General features: G+C 36.0%; 1 protein-coding gene across 3 annotated transcripts in view; it reads left to right on the top strand.

Moving 5' to 3' along the window:
* MARCHF1 (membrane associated ring-CH-type finger 1) overlaps positions 1-20,303 on the top strand; it is an 841,275-nt gene that overhangs the window by 677,328 nt on the left and 143,644 nt on the right. The window lies entirely within an intron of this gene.

The following is a 20,303-nucleotide window of genomic DNA, read 5'->3' as shown; positions in this document are numbered from 1 at the left end:
AATTTCTAAAAAGTTCACTGATTTGTCCAGCTTCTGAAGAGGTGTTCATTTTATTTCCTACTCTCTGGGATACAGATATGCTAACAAAGCATTCAGGGTATTGGCACTTCCTGCTCATTAGACCTTATTGTACCTGATGATATCATCAATACAGTGGACTGTTCTGATATTTGACAACCACTGGACATTTGAGTCTACCTCCAATCTGTTTTGTAAAATATCCCTGGAGCAGGACCATGATTGTATACTAATGTCCATGCCAGATGAATACAAACTGCTTTTGATCCACATTTATGACAAATATTGAAAATAACACATTAGTAGATTAATAGCCTCATACCACATGCCAGATACTGTGCTGTTCTGCTGTAGTAAAGATATTACGTACAGTACACAGCAGCTTCAGTTAGTGCTTCTACTTGGTTACATTTGCCATTGTCTACTGTCATTTGCCTGACCTACCAGTTTTCTGCGGGGAACAGACCGAGAAGCTAAATGGTGACATGGCGGAAACAATCATTCTTATATTTTTTAAGTATATTTTTCATACAACAGCCAAAATAATCCTTTCCAAATATCAGTTAGGTAATGTCTTGCTGCTTTTCAAAACCTCTAATGGTTTTCTATATTACTCGAAATAAAACATAAATTCTTTCATGGGCCAAGGAGCCATAATCCAGCCCTGTGGTATCTTGCTAATTTTCTTCTCATTCTTCCTCTTAATAACTCATCTCCAGACACACTGATTTCCTGTTGTTCCTCAAGCATAGGTTTTGTTTTCAGGGCATTTGCCCTTCATGCTCCTGCTGCCCAGAATGCTCATTCCTCACACAGCACCATGATTGGTTTCCTTGTTTCTGTTACATTTCTACTGAAATATCACTTTATCAGTGAGGACCTATCTCCTTTGCTACTTATTTTTCTTTAAAAATTTTATCATAATCTGCAGTATTACGTATTTTAATTAGTTTAACCTATATGAGGGCAATAACTATTTCTTCATTCAATGCTGCTTCCTCAGTCTCAGAAAAGTGACTGATAAGTAGGACACATTCAACAAATATATGTTGAATGAATGAATAGAGCCTGCTTTGTTCTGCTAACTTATAATGCTTAAGTTCTTAACATGGGATCTGTGGACTATGAGCAATGATCCTTGGGCCATGCCAGTCCATGAACGTGTTACAATACACACAAGCTCAGCTGATCCTGTAGGGAAGCTCTGCCAGACAAATTGCACCACATGTTAACCCTCTCTTGAGGAAAAGCAGTCAGTCTCCCCATCTCTGTCAAGCAACTATTGGCCTATTGGTGTGGGAGAGTATACAGACTTTTGGCTGAGAAAGTTCCTGTTAGGCCAAAGGTGATTCTACAGAGAAGGGAGCAGCTATGATCATCAGCCACACAGCATCTGGGTGATGGGGACACTGGCTGGTAGTAAACATCTGCTTGGGGAAAAACCTCCACCATTGATGACTGCTTGGACCACTGAGATCCACTTAAGTATCACATTAAGTTTGTTTCACCTCAACATAGCTTCTCCAGGATTTTGGTTAGTTATAGTTTGTAGGAAACTTATAAAAAGAGGTTAAGTGGAATGAAACACAGCCCTCATTGTTGCATTTGGCAACTGCAATCTGTTAGATTTTAGATTCCTTTCACCTTTTCTAGCACTTATGCTGCTCAAAGTAGCTTGCCTGAGAAATCTGAGTCCCTGGCTGCCATTCCCTTCTCAGGCCATAATTGCTATATTTGTCCATTTACAGCCACACTAGTGCGAGGGAAAGAGATGTCCTAGTATATCACTTGAGGGACATATGTATTTCTCCTGTCACCATTATGTGGCAGAATTTTCTCTTGCTATCATCCATACTGAGGTCTCAGTATCTGATCTACTAACATGGGACAGGATTCTGCCTAACATGGTCTCTAACCCAGGGATTCACTTTATAGCAAAAACTGGTGTGGCAGTGAATATATGATCATGGCATTTACTGGGATTAGCACATACCCTACCAGCCAGATGCTGCCAGCCTGACACAACAATTCTATAGCCTTTCGAAGATGCCTGAGAGGCCTCAGCTTGGAAAAGACACCCCGGGAAAATGGAGCTAAATCCCTCAGGATGCAACATATTTTTTGAATCCGTAGCCATAAAATGATGCTTTGCCTTATACACCTATAATACTTGAGCCCAAGAACTAACAGGTAAAAGCTACCCTGCTTATCACCACTCCCAGTGGCCCCCTGGGGAATCTGCGCTTCCCACAGCCAGCACTTTGGGCTCTGCAGGTTTATACCTTCTGGTTCACAGAAGGAGATGAAACACTCCCAAATGAGAACAAAATAAGAGTCCAATAAACCTAAAACTTTGATTGCTGCCTGGCGTTTCAAGCTTCTTATGATAGGAGACTAGCAAGTTAAGCAATCTGTTACCATCCTAGCTAGCTTTGGTTAGCCTGTTAAATTATGTTTAAGGCTTCCTGTTGTATTCTGGCAGTGATAGGGACAGGAGGTTATGAAATATATTCCCTCCTTTTTTCTTCAGTAAGATGGACCTTAAATTGTGTAATCTTTATTTATTTGCTGGTTTCTTTCAGCATTAGTCCACATTCAGCTTTTTCAATCTTTCAGTAGTAACTGAAAGAATGGGAACCACTTTTTAATGGACTTTTATGTGAACAATGTTTGGATGGCTGGTGAGGAAGGGCTCCATCTCTCAAACAACGACATTTGGCTTCACGGTTTCTAAAGACTTCTTTTAACTCCACCTTTAATTATTGTCAGTGACTAAAGCCCTGAACAGAATGTCCACGAAGAAGCTAGGATCAATAACATTTTATCTCCTCCAGCACTGTAACAGACAAATATAGTCTTCTTTGAATGTTTAATAAGTTTGCATTCTATTGGCACTGTGAACATCTCTTAACGAAAGGAAGACTCTTTTTTGAGGGAAGTTCAAGGTGAAAACAACTTTAATTGAAAATACTTTTTGTTGAAAAACTACACTTGTGGAGTTGAAATTCAGAAACGAGGCTGCAGGTTGGCTCACAAATCAAACACAATGGGACATGGGATTTCTGTTGGCATGTAGTCTTCATGCTCTGTGTCTCCTTAGCTGAAGAACTCTGGCCTATCACCAGTAGTATAGACAGCTCAGATCTCTTGGCACAATCCCCAAGTACAGCCTCCCAAAAACCTCAGAAAAAGGGGTCATGCCAACCACATACTGGGTGAGGACAGGCAGAGCAGGAGCTTAGAGCCAAGAGAGTAAGAAACATGGGCAAGGGCAATCTCGACATATAAAATGGACCATTTTAATTTAACTTAAACTCTTCAATAGGGCACTTTAATATGTTTTGTAATTTCCTTTTCTACTATAATATAAATTAGTAGACTTATGACATGAATTTGGGATCTCATGTCTTTTAAACCTGTCAGATGATGTGAATAATTCTTACTCATCCCGTACATGATGGGACAAGTCTTTCTCCAAGAGTCTGGTCCCCGAAGGTCAAGATGAAAAAGGATTTGCCTTAGGAGATGGATGGCAAAAAAAAAAATTCCATGCAGGTGAATTTACAGTAACAAGTAGTTATTGACTCTAGAACTACACTATCTAGTATGGTAGCCATAGCCACAGGTGGCTATTTAAATTCAGACTAGTTGCAATTATATAAAATTTTAAAAATCAGTTCTTCAATTGTGCTGGCCACATTTCAACAGTTCGGTAGCTAGAAGTGCTTAGTGATTTCCATATTGGACGATATAGCTATAGAGTATTTCTATCATCACAGAAAGTTCTATCAGACAGACACTACTTCTCTAGAAAATATGTTCAACTTTAGGAAGAAGTGAATGGTGCCTAAATATTTTCAATACAGCTAGAAAAATAACCCAAATCTGGACAATATGTGATGATGTTTTCAAGTTCTTACATCCTAATACCTGACATTCAGCTTTGCTTGAATTAAGGTAATTTTTTTCTTAACAAGAAATACTGAAGATTAAAAACTATTGACCATAAATGGTCCCCAGAGAATTAAAGAAACATTTCTAATTGTTGTAACTGTAGTATTGTGGTAATGTTGGAAGTTGTTTTTCCAGGCCAGCAATAAAGCTAATGTAGATCAGTATTTGGATTTCATAATAACTCAAAAGTATTGAATAATATGGTTTTGTGGTGCTAGGGATGGAACTCATTCCTTGCCACTGACCATCTGTCGTATTATCCCAAGCAGAAACTGAAACAACCTTGCTATTGCAGTTGCTTTTTCAACAGAAGGAATTTATTTTAAATGAGACTGATTCCATTTCATTGATTTCTAATTTTTGCAGATACTCAATAATTCAGTGTAATGAATCTCTGATGAAATAAGAGCATACATTCAAAATCTATCCATCATTAATAGTTTTCTAGGATTTTGGGGGGTGGAATAGGAGACAGTACTCAGAGAAGAATGAAGCATGTCTACTGATAATTTTAGCAATCATAACTTTCTCCTTCTGGATTTTCTGAATTAAAAACTCCGTGCAAGAAAAGTTGTTCTGAGGCCAAATTGGTGTATCTTAAAAAAAAAAAATCTGTGAGGCTGATGAACTATACAAACATTCTTTAAATTCACATTATCTAACATAGTAGTTTGGAGGTTGTATCTTTGAGTTTTTCACCTATCATTTTAAGAAATAATTTTATTTTGCAGGTATTCTAACTATGACAATAAGCCACATTTAGATCTATTATTAACAAAGATTGATCAGTCAAAGGCTTGGACATATTTTAATTCAAATATCTCAGGTAAATTAAAGATGAGTGTTTGAGTTGTTAAAAGTAAAGAAGTCAGGTTTTTAAAATCATCTTTAATCCATTTAAACAAAAGATGATATGTTGATATGGTCTTCATAGGATTACACCATCTCTTCTTATTATCTCATTTTATTTCTTATATTATTAAGTACTAATGATCGAAAAATTTTTATAACTTCACCTTTTTTTTTTCTTTGTTGTTACAATTGAGTCCTGCTTTTTTGCTTATTTTGGAGGCTATCACTATCATCCAATATTTATTTTGTGTGTGTTTATCACCCCCCGTTTTTGAGCTGTTTCCATGTGTCCTACAGTGAGGATAATGTTGGCAGCTGTGTTGTTAATATAATTAATGTGCATAGTCTATTTGGATTGACTAGGCCAAATAAATCCACTTTGAGACATTAACTACCCAGTTGGACTGTCTTTGTTGGTCAGATTAACTGGATAATTGTCAAATCTCTATTGCACTAATTACTGTAGAGTCACATTGTATATTCCCTCATTCAATTCTCATTTAATTAAAATTTACAACCAAAGCTATATGAAGAAATAGTGACATATAAATACAGATAAAATAGACCAATCGGAATTCAGTAACCATGTGTATTGTTTCCCTTAGTGTCTTTCTACTGAAATAGGAAAGGGAAAGTTATCAGAATGCATCCTTCCTCCTCTCACCAGAGAGAGGAGGAACTAGGAGAACTCTGTATCCACTCTACCTAAAACCCGTAAAGATAACTTCCTCACAACAGATTGAAATTCACAGACTGAATGGCTCTTTATTTTTACTTTTAGAAAATGAAAATATAGGAATTAATTACTTTTTGGTTCATCACAGGTCTTTAATCTACCAGAAAAAAATTAACCAATCCTTATATTTTTATTCTTATAAAAACTTTATTAAATTATAAAATCAATACATATTTATTCTATACAGTTTGGAAGTTACAGAAGAAAAATCCTTCAGTTACACTAATAGGAAATAATTATTGGAGGCTTTCTTTTTTATTATTATTATACTTTATGTTCTAGGGTACATGTGCACAACATGCAGGTTTGTTACATATGTATACATGTGCCATGTTGGTGTGCTGCACCCATTAACTCTTCATTTACATTAGGTATATATCCTAATGCTATTCCTCCCTGCTCCCCTGACCCCACAAAAGGCCCCAGTGTGTGATGTTCTCCTTCCTGTGCCCAAGTGTTCTCATTGTTCAATTCCCACCTATGAGTGAGAAAACTAATCTTTAATAAATAATTTATTTTTTCAACAAAGATCTTTTATACTTGGTTTGTGCTACATTAAAAGAATATGACTTCTGACCATCCTGGCCAACATGGTGAAACCTGTCTCTACTAAAAATACAAAAATTAGCCAGGCGTGGTGGCGGGGGCCTGTAGTCCCAGCTATTTGAGAGGCTGAGGCAGGAGAATCCCTTGAACCAGGGAGGTGGAGTTTGCAGTGAGCCACGATAGCGCCACTGCACTCTAGCCTGGGTGATAGAGCGAGACTCCATCTCAAAAAAAAAAAAAAAAAAAAGATCTGACTTCTTACCTCTTGAAATTTTCAATGAACTTGGGGGGTTAGACAGGTAACTCAATGATCACAGTTGCATATTTAAGTGCTTTCTTGATTCCCCAACTTAATATTTCCAATATTTTTAAATGATTTTATTTAAAGTAAAAAAAAATGAAAGACAAAAATTTCTCTTTGTGGCTGCCCATCTACAAAATTAGATAAAACACATTTGCTGAAAAGCCCAAAAACAATTTGAAAATCACTAATCTATGTACTGCAAGGTAAATGCTACATGGTTTGGAGAGACTTCTAATAGAAGAGATTTCTTTTGCAAAAACTTACTTTTTCTGAGAGCATAACAAGATGACTACAAATAAAAATTATTGCAATTATTTAATGACTCGACAAATATTTCATTTGATTATCGTATTTCTAAGTTTTGCAAAGTTAATTTTAATACCACACTCATTTTCTGCAGGGGCCTACACTGTATAAAAGAACATTTTTCTTATGTCAGTTGAGTCTTTTCTTTTTTTTTTTTTTTTTTTGAGTCTTTTCTTTGACTTGTATTTTTAATGGAAAAATACATGATATCAGTAATAATAATATTTAATGTTTTTTGAATACTATTCGTCAAGTACTGAGTTCAACATTTTAGCTAGGAGATGAAATTTTTCAAAGTGTTTCACATGCCGGTAGGAAGAGAAGTGCCAAGCAAAAGGGGAAAAGCACCTTATAAAACCATCAGGTCTCATGAGTACTCACAATCATGAGAAGAGCAGCATGGGGGTAACCATCCCCCATAATTCAGTTACCTCCCACCGGGTCCTTCCCATGACACATAAGGATTTGGGGAACTACAATTCAAGATGAGATTTGGGGGGAACATAGCCAAACTATATCAGTCTGTGATGTGAATATCACCCCTAGGATGCAGTATACTACCTGTGTAACTGTACATGCCAGTTCTGAAAACTCTGCTCAAGGTTTTCTGAAAGCCTCCCTTACTTAGCTTGAGATAGATAGAAACATTCTCCCAACCACACGTTATAGCCCCTTTTTTCTAGCAATCTTTCCTTCTTTATATAGCCTGAAAATGGTTAATGGTATAAAAACGTCAGAAAACTAGTCAGGAAAAGGGAGATATCTTAGCAATTCCTATATACACGTGATAGCACAGCCCTTTAAAATATGGAGATACTGTTTACCTATTTACAGATGCTATTCACAAATAAGTTAGTTCCCTTTAATATCTGGTTAGCATTCATCTAACGAGCACCTAATGCACCATATTTATTATATAAAAATAATATCTAACATATTTATTAAATATGTTAATATTATGTAATAATGCATTACATATATTATTAGTTGCTCAATAATATATATGTATGTATGTATTAGACACAGTGCTAGGCAACTAGGAATGCAATAGTGAGCCATGTGATTTACAGTGTAATGAGTCATTCAGTCAATAATAAATTATAGAAATACATAATGGTAACTTCAGTAAGTGTTGTGAAAGTGTTTTAAGTCATAGTGAAGCATCATGTAACACAAGTCTGGATTAAAAATGAAGATACAGGATTTATCCCTTAGAAGTGGTGGTTCTAAATATAAGAGATGGTATTCCAGGTAGAGTATATAGGAAAAAAGTTCAGAAGTCTAAAGATAGAATGGCAAGAAACACTCCTTCCACAGAGGAAGGATGACAAGGAGCCTGGATGAATTCAGAAGTGGCAAGAGAGAGATGAGCAAATCTGGAGAGTGATGAGCCACAGAATACCAAAGAGAGTATGTTTCAACAAGAGCTGGTGTTCCAGGGAGCAGAATTTCCCAGAGGCTTAGGGAGGAGTCATACTGAGAAAGATTATTAGGTTTGACAAAGACACAAGTACTAGTTACCTACAACTTCAAAGAAATAGTCCTGAATGTTTTTAAAAGACACAAGAACGATATTACAGTGTCACAAAGAAGAGGGATCCAAATTGGGCTGTGGCATCTCAAAAGGCTTTCTGGGTGGGTTAAGCCTAAGTTGAGTTTTAAAAAATAAATTAATATTAGATTTAAAACAAGAACTGTAGCAAAGCTATAGAGAAACAAAAGAGCATGATGTTCTAGAACTGCTGGTAGTTGGATCAAACGGTTGCATCTGGAAAAGTAACGGAGAGGGAAACCTGAAATAAGTACAGACCATATCACGTTAAGATACTTGAACTAAGTTAAAGAGGAGAACTTTACTATGAAAGTTACTGGGAACATTAAAAGATTTAAAACAAGAAAGCAATGTGAAAAGACTTGAGTTTTAGTAAGAGCCCTGTAGTTGGTCAATTTAGAAAAAAAAAAAAAAAAAAAAAAAGATAAAAAAGGTAGCGATAGTTAACAGGCAATTGCAGTTGGCCCAAGTGAATCATGGAAGTTTAAGAAGTGGAGATAAATATGAGATATTCTTTAAAACAGCAGTCCCCAACCTTTTATCTTTGCCAGTCTGTGACTCAGAGGTCAGGGACCCCTGCTTTAAAAGGTCACTGATGTAAGGAATTGAAGACTCTGGAATTTGAGGGGTAGACAAGAGAGAGGACTAAGATGATGTTCAGATTTCTGTCTTTATTACCAGGATGAAGATGTGGGGCCACGTGCTGCCATCTGCTGCTAAAAAGAGTAAGTGGCAGTAGGCTCTAGACAGGGTGATCTGGCAACAGGGAAAAAATGAATGCAGAACATACTCAGAGATTTTCTTCTGGAAAAGAATCAAACAGAGGTGTCTTCCTATCTGGTAAATTATTCCTGAAAAATCTAGTGATCTGCTGAGATCCACAACACCAGTTCAAACATGAGGTCCAGAAATTCCCATTTTGGATTCTCCCAAAACACTCTACCAGGAAAGGAAACAATTTCAGCCTCCCCTCTTTCAACTGATTTGAATGTTAGAGCCAAACACTGCAAATAATGATTAATGGCCACAACTTACAACTCCACTGGATGCTTCATCCCACTTGCCCAAATCCCACACCATGGTGACAAATGCAAATGCCCAAAGTGTACAGCACATTAGTTCATGCATTCATTGTTGGGAAATCAGGACATTTATGGAAATGAAATATTTGTTAAAACCATCAAATAAAATTCTTTTATCTACAAGAAGTTGCTATTACACCTGGTGAAAAATTACTGTGGTTGTCTAGCTGACTGAACAACTTGATAAATAAAACTGTTAATATGTGGATAAACAGTGAGGCAGGAACTTAAATTTTATTAAACCTCCATAATTCCAAGAATCCAATACTGAAAGAAAATGTTGAAAAATACAAGGAATTCCTGAACGCATAAAGTAAATCCCCAAGAGACACAGGCAATGAAGAGAACAGTATTCAATGTACTACTATCAGCTTTATGCCACATAACTCACACAAATAGCTTATTTTCTGTCCAGAAAATGCTCCAGGATAGTAGGGGAGATATACTGAATGTTTATTCTAAAATTACCTAGTGTGAGACTTAAGACATTTGTTTCCTTAAAGGAGTCTGCCTGACATTTGAACTTCCTTATAAAATTACATTAAATATGTATCAGCTTAGAGGGCCTACCAAAACAGAATAATGCATTTTCAATTTAGTCTTGGTTACACTTGACCTGTTTTAAAGTGCTCCTCTAATGAAATGGAAGCTATACCAAAATTAATTCTATGCAAGAGGCAGAACAGATTCTGTGTTATTTAATCATAATGTATACCATCCACTTTCCTGGGCATAGCAACAACACCGAGATGGCGATTGCTTTAATGTGGCAGGCCTGATGACATTGTCATAATAATCAAAATGAAGTTCAAGTGTCTTCCTGACCTGAATCTAACACCCATGTTTTAGTATAAGACATAGGGAAGAACAGAGAACCAAGGAATTCCATCTGTGACAGTTTTAGCTTTCAGTTGCACCGATAGTTCTGTATCAAGGGCAATTGAACTAAGGAGGAAGAGTTCAGAACCCAATCTTCTTCATTACCATCATCAATTTATCTGCTAAATTCTAGGCACCATTCTTGGAATTTTTCATATGAATTCACTCATTAATGAATTCATCCTTCCAACCTTGCTAAGTTGTTCAGAAACTGTGCTTTTACAGGTGAGTCATCTGAGGCCAGAAGAGTTGTAAAATTACACAGCTGGCAAGTTGGAAATCTGGGATTCTAAAGCTACATCTTTTCCTCTGCCATGCTGCCTAATTTAGTAATATGTTGACATGTCCAGTGTATGTCCAGCACTCTGCTGGAGTTCAAATGTGCAAAAGATAGAAAGTCATAGTCCTCAACAGAGCTTTTACACTAGTGGGAGAGACTGACATAGATGAGTAGAGATATAAACAAAATAATATCACATGATGTAAAGTGTTGCTGAAAAATAAAATGTTGGCACAGAGAAGTATAGGGAAAAAATAGGCATCTTTGTTTGTATTAAATATAGCATGAATTGACAAGACTTCTCTAGGGAAGAGATATTTTAAAGAGAAATGTGTTTATTGCTTACAAAAGCACTAAACATGGTGAAAGCTGTTGTAGCAGGGAACAGTAAACTCCAAGATTCCAAGGCGAGAAGGAGCTTGATGTCTTCCAAGCTGGTACCATGGAAGGCCAGTTTGGTGGAAATGTGATATATAAAGAGAGAGAGAGGAATGAAATAAGACGGGAATACATCATGACCAGATCACACAGAGACTTGCAGAACCTTCTGGATTTTATTCTGATAACAGGGAGGAAGCTATAGAATTTCCATAGGAAAATGACATGATCTAATTTACATCTTTAAATTTTTGCTCTAGTTTCTGTGTGGAGAATAAATTGCTTATTTTTTGTCTGCTTGATCACAGTTTCCGACAGGAGTGTATAAAATCTCAAATGACAATTGTTAACTTACTTACTTCTCCCTGAAAGGTTTTGATTTATATGTTTTGAGCTTGTATTATAGGCACATAAATTCTTATAATGTCATGCCTTCTTATTCTATTTTTTCTTTTTTCAGTATATAACATCAGTGTTTTCTCATGTGATATTTTTGCCTTAAATTCTATTTTCTTCCATTTTAAAATTGCTACCCTGGCTTTTTTGTGGTTAATATTTTCCTTTTTTATTGTCAAATCTTTTTTAATACAATCTGAGTGTCTATATCTGTTTTATTTAATTATATATGAACTTAATCTTTTCTCTCGCTTTTTCTTTTATTTTCTTTCCTTCAGTAGACCTAGTTTAGTTCTCATTTTATTTATTTACTTATTTATTTCTTTTTGGGACAGGGTCTCACCTTGTCACCTAGGGAGTGCAGTGATCCAACATAGTTCATTGTAACCTCAAATTCCTGGGCTTAAGCCATCCTCCAGCCTCAGTCTCCCAACCAGCTGGGACTGCACTAATTTGCCACCATGCCCTCCAAATTTTTTAATTATTTATTTTGTAGAAATAAGGTCTTGTTATGTTGCCGCAGCTGGCCTTGAACTCTTGGCATCTAGCAATCCTCTTGCTTTAGCCTCCCAAAGTGCTTGGATTGCAGGCATTACCTACTATGCACAGCCTCTTATGACTTTATACATTATCTTCTTGCTGCTATGCTGCTTGATGTCAGCTGAAGAGCTATAGTATGTTTACTTAATCTTCTGGTTTTTCTTTCTTTCTATTTTTTTTTTCTTGAGATGGAGTTTTGCTCTTGTTGCCCAGGCTGGAGTGCAATGGCGCGACCTCAGCTCACTGCAACATCTGCCTCCCACGTTCAAGGGATTCTCCTGCCTCGGCCTCCCTAGTACTTGGGATTACAGGTGCCTGCCACCACGCCTGACTAATTTTTTTTGTTGTTGTTTTGGTATTTTTAGTAGAGATGGGGTTTCACCATTTTGGTCAGGCTGGTCCAGAACTCCTGACCTCAGGTGATCCACCCACCTCGGCCTCCTAAAGTGCTGAAATTTCAGACATGAACCACCACACCCGGCCGATTTTCTGATTTCTGACATAGATGAGTAGAAATATAAACAAAATAATATCACATGATGTGAAGTGTTGCTGAAAAATCAAATGTTGGCACAGATAGATATTGGGAAAAATAGGCATCTTTGTTTATTTGTTTGTTTGTATTAAATATAGCATGAATTGATAAGTCTTCTCTAGGGAAGAGACATTTTAAAGAGAAATGTGCTTATTGCTTACAAAAGCGCTAAACATGGTGAAAGCTGTTGTAGCAGGGAACAGTAAACTCCAAGATTCCAAGGCAAGAAGGAGCTTGGTGTCTTCCAGGCTGGTACCACGGAAGACCAGTTTGGTGAAAATGTGATATATAAAGGGACAGAGAGGAATGAAATAAGATGGGAACAAATCATGACCGAATTTACTTAAATTTACTAATTTACTAATATCTATCTACACATTCCCTATGATAAAACCACTAACTTAGCACAGACATATCCCTTTGTTATTGCCCAGTTCCAATTTTGTTAATATTTTCTAGAACTTAAGAACTTAATTTTCGGTTGCTATTAATGAACTTTCTAGTTTAATCAGGTCCTAGCAATTTTGTGCTTGTTCTTTCGCTCTCTCTCCTCCACAATATGTTGCTGAAGAATTTGGCTACCCCATGGTCCCCTGATATTTGTCGTGCCTTTAGGATTTGTTTATTTATTTTTCACTTACTTGAATACCTACTGCAAGAGTAATTTTATTATGTGAGCTTAACAAAAATTCTGAAATCGTAAATGCCTAAGAACATTTTATGCCTTCAAATTTGAGGAATTATCCAGCTGGGTCTTCTTCAATACTTTAACATTATTACTTCATTATTCTTACATCCTGCTACTATCAAAATGTTTGGCAATCTGATTCTTGTTTTTATACAGATTTGTAGTTTCCCTCTGAATGCTTTTGGAATATTCTCACTGTCTTTGATATTCTTAAATTTCATTAAATGTGCTAGGTAAGGGTTTTCCTTTTTGCCTCTTATTTAGCATCTGTCAACTCTTCCGACTTAAAGAGTCTTCCGTCATTTGTTAAGTTTATTTTTATTAAATTTTGTGTATATTTTCTATATCTTTAGAGCTCTCATCTAGAAGATTCCTTCAACATTGTCTTGCAAATTACTAATGTATTCTTCAAGTATATCCAGGCTGGTATTTTTCCTTCCATTATGTTCTTTATTTCAACCATAACATATTAATGTTTAATATTACCAATTACATGATTTAAGTTCCTGATTTCATACTGCTGGAATCTTAACCTTTCCTGCCTAAGCATAAATACACATATTATACTTATTTAAATTCTAAGTCTAATTATTGTGCTTCAAATGTGTATATTGTTCAGTTTAACCAATAGTGGCATTACTCAGGTATCTAGTGTCTGATTTGTGAGCCCCTGTTTCCTTGGAGGTGTCAGTTACTCTGTGCAGTCACTGGCACTAGAGGTGGAGAAGAGCACCAAGGCAGAAAGCTCCAAACCCTCAACCACTGTGGATAACCCCTGTTTGCTACCTCTCCCCAGGCAAACTCACTGGTCCTTTTCACCTCCACTTTGAAGAAAGAGCTGACTGAGGAGATTGTCTTCTTTGATACTAATCTAATGGGCCAAGGAAGGGGCTGCAAGCTCCAGGATACCTGCTGCAGTTTGGTCAGCTCCACTTGTCTTCATCAACTTCTCAGCCCATCACTTCATTTTCCTTTTTTAAAATGTGTATAAATTTGTGGGGTACTAGTGAAGTTTTGTTACACGGGTAGATTGCATAGTGTTGAAGTCAGGGCTTTTAAGATATCCATTCACCTGAATAACACATCGTACCCATTTTTGTTTCCTTGTTGTTTGCATTTTGCTTTGTTATGTTTTTGTAGCCCTGATTGTTCGTAAATAACTATATTCCAGGTGTTGGTGGTGATTTTGATGGTGAAAGGGAAAGTAAGGATTGTCTGAAGGCAGTGAAGAGGAGGAGCTTGAAGGGATTTTAAAGATCACTAGGGGCCTCCCTCTACCACCTACCAGATTCACCAGTTCAAGGCCTGGGGAGTTGCCCAGGGTAGACCAAGTTGGGTTGTTGTTTGTTATTTCTGTTAACTCGTGGAATTCATGTTCCTACTCCTTTCTTTGATTTTTCCAAGTTTGATTTTGAAGGAGGTGGCTACAAACCCATGCTGGTTTATCATCATACAAGGACTGGGAGTTTTGATTTGGAGTTTTCTTTTTTTCCTCATGTTTTTTTGATTTGAAACAATACTGTTCGTATTCTGCAGCCAATTCATGAATTATATTTAGACAGATTCCAAAATTAATATTTTATACATCAAGTCTGTGGTGTATGGCAAGTACTTTAAGAAAACTCTTGCCTCCTATGATAAGCTACTTCTTAATTTTTGTAGAAAATCACAGCTTTATTTCTTCTTTATTTAGATGCTACAACATCTCACCTATTTTGTCACCTGCATTTCCTAAAATGGTCATTTTAGGGTTGATATAAAAACAAATCTTATTTAATAGGATTCTTTCTTCTGTGAGTGTTTTGTTTGAGTATAAAAAACTAAAGAAGTTCTTCTGTTTTTGTTATTGGAACATGCTTAATGAATAAAAAGCCAAAAAAGAAAAAGAACAACAAAATAAAAGACTAGTGGTAAGCAGATTAAAAGGTCTGGAGATTCCAAACTGTTTAACATTAAATTAAAATGCATCTGCGTTAAAATCCTCGTCAACATCCTTAGATTTAATTAGATAATACTTGCTCAATTAGGCTTTTGCTAAATGTTTAACAGGCTAATACTGAGTAAAAATCAATGGCAGTTATTTATTCAGTATCTCTCTGTCCAGAAACATATTCTTAGAAATAATGGAGTACATGCAAATTAGTTTCTCTAAAGATACTTATTTCAGTTTGATGTATGTGGTTGGCTGAATTATAGCCCTCCAAAGATAGCCACTTCCTACTCCCTGGAACATTTGACTATGTTGCCTTCCATAGCAAAAGAGATTTTGCAGATGTGATTAAGAATCTTGAGATGAGAAGATTGTCCTGTGTTATGGGGAGGAAGGAGGGCAGTGGAGGGGCAGGGACAATGTAATGACAAGTGTCAACAGAAGAGGGAGACCTGAGCATCAAAGTCAGAAAAAGTACGTGTGACAAAAAGATCCAGAGCTTGGAGTGATGCAGTTTGAAGAGGAAGGGGCATGAGTCAAGGAATGCAGGAAACATCAAGAAGCTGGAAAAGACAGGGAGCTGGGTTCCAGCCTCCAGAGAGAAGACAGCCCTGCCCACACCTTTATTTTAGACTTCTGACTTCCAGAATTTTGAGGTGATAAATGTCTGTTGTTATAAGCCACTATGTTTGTGGTAATTTGTGAAAGCAGTAATAGGAAACTAATATAATCTTTAATGGTAGTTAAAAACAAATCAACTACAAGAGTTTATTAAATAAAATATGATACACCAAAACAATATGTATTATGCATCCATTAAAATTATGTTGTAAAACAGCATTTTACTATATAAGGTATCTATACTATTTTATTAAGTAAAAAGGAGTCTTATAAAACAAAATGTTAATAACTTATTTTTAACAAGGAAATGATAAATAACAAGAACTGGTATTTATTGAGTACTTCTTGTGTGCCAGGAACTTTTAAAGAGCTTCATACCAAGCTGTGCTGTGCTGGGGAATCCCTTTGAACCCTTGCCATGACATGTGTTTACCTATGTAACAAACCTTCACATGTACCCCAAAACCTAAAATAAAAGCTACAAATAAAAAATTAAAATAAAAAATGCATAGTTTAGAGAGAAAAAAGATCTTCACACATCTTGTCTCATTTAACTGTTTCTATGGGGTGAATAATATAATCCCAATTTTATAGATAAAATAATTATAGAACTGAGAGGTTAAAATACATGCCCAAGATCACATGGTTAGTGTGACACATTTGAAACTCGGATATCAGACCCCTGAGCCTGCACTCTTGGTCCTCTTTGTATAAACAACCCTGGAGTAAACAAATCAAATGTATTACACGGTACAAAATAGGTGAGTTTTATTTTCTTCTTTTCTTTATCTGAACAATAATCTTTGATTACATCTAAAATACAGAATAAATAAATGTTTAAAAAGAACAGAAAATAAAAGTTTTAAAAGACTGTTGAGATAATCTTTAGAAAATACTGCCTGTTCTCATTTTATTTTTAGAAAAAAATAGTACCTTTCATCTTTCAAACTAGATTGCTATGCGGATTTTATGTAAATATGTAATTGTCTGGAAACAAAATTATGCCATGACCTGCTTGATTACATACCATTCAGAGTTTTGCAAATTTAATACATGCATACTTAAATACCAATACATTTACTTACAAATACCAATGAAAACACATATAAGAAAATATAGCATAAGAAATTAGACTAAAAATTAACCCTAAGGGAAAAATGGCACCTGGTTAGCCATTTTTATGACCCACTCCATCACTACTTACAAGGAAAGTATCTACAAAGACACAAAAAACTATCAGAAGTAACATCATACTTTAAAAAATGCAATTAGTAAGACACTTGCATTGTGCTCTTTCTGAAAGTAAGTGGGATAACTATTATACTCTGCCTTTACCAGATCCCTTGTTCAAATTATAAATCTCTACTAAAGCAAAATTTTGGCAGCTATTTCTCTACTGTGAGTGTTCTGCTTCTGAAGTAGACAGAGTGCTGATTCACTCAACTTAATCCATCTCAGCCTTTGTACATCTTGCTAGTAATTATATTTTCCAGAAAATGAAAGGCAGATTTACAGAGAAATGGCCGTAGCCATAGAAAGAGATAAGGCACAAGACCTCTGTAACAATAAATTTGTGATAGTTTTGTTTTCATTCATCTCATCCATTTATAAGTCTAGGTATTAGATCTAAGAGAAGATACCCTCTGCATCCAACTGCTAAAGCAGAGAACTGGGAACTGGGCAAGGAGCTACATCCTCCATCAACTATCCAGTCAAATGCAAGGGAAAGGGCTGAAGCAGCAAGTAAATGAACTCAGAGGAGGTGAAATCAATGAATTTCATGGTCTTTCCATTACCACTTCCTAGGTCAGCCTAGCTATCCTCATGGTCAAAGATTAATAAACATAAGTAAAAACAAATTCACCATTGGTAGGCACTACAGAAAGCTAAAAAGGAAATACTTGAAGATTCGGAAAAAAAAAAAAATGGAACACTTACAGTGATTTACTACCAAAATAAAAACTTTTGTGTTTCTCAATAACCATTGTATTCCTGGCTCCTAAAACCTTTGTATGACAGATGGTAAGCATTCAATAAATATGCATTGAATTAGTGAATAATCTTTCAGAAAATGTTTCCATATCCTCAGTGGGTGGCAAGAAGTCTTTGAATCCATAAAGCATGACTGTAAGTCTATAGAAAGAACAAACTTAGACCAAAAATATATATATACAGAGAAAGAGAGAGAAAAAAGAAAGCAAGAAGGCAAGCAAGAAAGAAAAAAACAGAAAGGAGAGAGAAAGAAATGAAAAAAATGTACAAAATAATAAAATATAAAAATTAAAAGTGCAATTGAGGGATTAATAGATGATGCATAAATAAAATTTTCCATATATATATAAAATAATCTTTTCATATGTATTTTCCATATATATGTATATATAAAACCTACTCTAGGTCTATAATTTGTCTTTTGACTTCATGTTATTTTTTAATAACCAGAAATATTTAATTATTATATAAAAAATCTCTCTCCCCCCATGGCGCCTTCTTCCTGGTTTCTAGTTTTTATGTCTGACTTAGAAAAACCCTTATCAAACTAAAAGTATCTTTAATTTTCACTAATTTTATATCATATTTTAAATTTTAATCTTTTTAACCTAACTGAAATTTATTATTATGTCTGATGAGCAATTTGTGCTTAATAAATGATATTAAAGAGATACACTTTGTAAGAAGTCACTGATGGTGGCTTGTAATTACAGACTATGCAATTTGGATCATGATTCCTTCCAAAGACAACTTAAAAGCTGAAAAATTATAAAAATAATATCTTTGTAGGCTTTGGAGAATTAATAAGATGGTGAGAAAATAGTGGACAATGATCCATAAGAAGATAAATATCTCAGGCCTAGGAGCGGTGGCTCACACCTGTAATCTGAGCACTTTGGGAGGCCGAGGCAGGCGGATCACTTGAGCTCAGAAGTTCAAGACCACCCTGGCCAACATGGTGAAACCCCATCTCTACTAAAAATGTAAAAATTAGCTGGGTGTGGTGGCGGGTGCCTGTAATTCCATCTACTTGAGAGACTTAGGTAGGAGAATTGCTTGAACCGGGAAGGCAGAGGTTGCAGTGAGCCCAGATTGCGCCATTGCACTCTGGCCTGGACGACAGAGCGAGACTCCATCTCAATAAATAAATAAATAAATAAATAAACAAACAAATAAATAAAAATAAAATAAACACCTCAAACATCTCAAAAGAGGACCTTGGCATTTGGGTCTACTTTTCCTAGCGGTGTTTACCAATTTCGGAAGTAGGAGTTCAGGACTTGCCCTCTCAGAGTCCTGGAAAATATACCCTGCTTTCAATGTTTCTTCCAGCCTGAGCCCAAGAATTAAGTGTTAGCAGGAAATATTGGTGCCTCACATCACTTGCAGAACATTTCAAATTTCAAATTATTTCAATACCTAGAATAGAATTAACAAGATTCCAAATTAATAGTGGTACTAGTTGCTTGGCATGAGCAAGCCTAAATTCTCACTTTGCCTCAAATTATTTCTGAGAAGCACTCTTACTAACAAAAGATCAAATGATAAAAGATAACTAGGAATACAATGAGACAAGATAATAAAACCAGAGCCAAGTCAGGGTTCACTCAGAAAAAGAAAAACCAATGTACGTATTCCAGGTATAAAGTATTTAATGCAAGAACTTGAGGCTTATGTCAACCCTGGAAGATCCATAGGAATGAAAATCTGAGAAGCTTCCACTGAATATTACTGTACTCAGCTTGAAGCACCACAGAAGGGCTTCTCAAAGGCTTCTAAAAGCAGCTGTAATTCTCCAGAAGTTCTCAGAAACTCCTTGAACTTTCAGTCTGCAGAACTGAAATGGATGGATCTCAAGGACTTGCCAGAAAACCACTGTGAATCTCAGGTCGGCCCACAGCATCTAGCTACAAATGCCTCTGGAGAAAAATGACTTCTTTGACTCTTCTACCTCTCAAATCACTCCCAAAGGTCTCTCAGTTAGCAGTAGGTAGGAAAGGGAATTTTGATAACTGTGGTCTTTGGCTCCTTTTCTTGGATTCTGCTATATTTAGTTTTGCCTTTTGGAGACACTACCCCAAGCCATATTTATGCTTTCAACTTACCTTATTTGTGATTAGCCTGCTCTAGTCCAACCACCCAGCTCTTTACTGATGCTGTGATTCAAGAATAATTAACATGCTCTGCTGTTTATCTGTCATCAATACAGTTTCCATCCTACATGTATCTGGTAAGGTCCTGATCTTTCCTAAAGACCACCCCACTTGTTATATACTCTAACTTTTCCTTGCCCATTCTACCTCTATCTCCTCCTCTTCCTTCTTAGAATGAGTCATTCTTTTGTGTTAGTCTCTATCATATGTGTGCAATGATCCTATTGATTTATTATGAAATAGTATTTTTTCATTAATTGTTTATATATCCACTTCACCTATAAGACCGTTCTTGAGGGCAAGTACTTACTATGTCTTTCTTACTCATTTTCTGTTATTAGCACTTAGATCTCTGCCTCACTGAGGTTAGGATCCCAGCAGTTCTCTTGAATGAAATTCACTAATTCATTGCCAGCTTGGCAGTGAAGTTTGTGAAACTGGATGTTTGGACTATGCCCACAAAACTGCAGTAAAGTTTCCCCAAAGAATGGTAGTCTACATCATAGAGTCATATAACTGTATCATGATCAGTTGGTCATATGTTGATGTCAAATAAACAGC

The sequence above is a fragment of the Rhinopithecus roxellana genome, chromosome 2 (genome assembly GCF_007565055.1).
Source record: "Rhinopithecus roxellana isolate Shanxi Qingling chromosome 2, ASM756505v1, whole genome shotgun sequence".
NCBI classification, from domain to species: Eukaryota; Metazoa; Chordata; class Mammalia; order Primates; family Cercopithecidae; genus Rhinopithecus; species Rhinopithecus roxellana.
The sequence above is the reverse complement of the archived record's forward strand: the minus strand, read 5'-3'. Positions and strand labels throughout refer to the sequence as shown.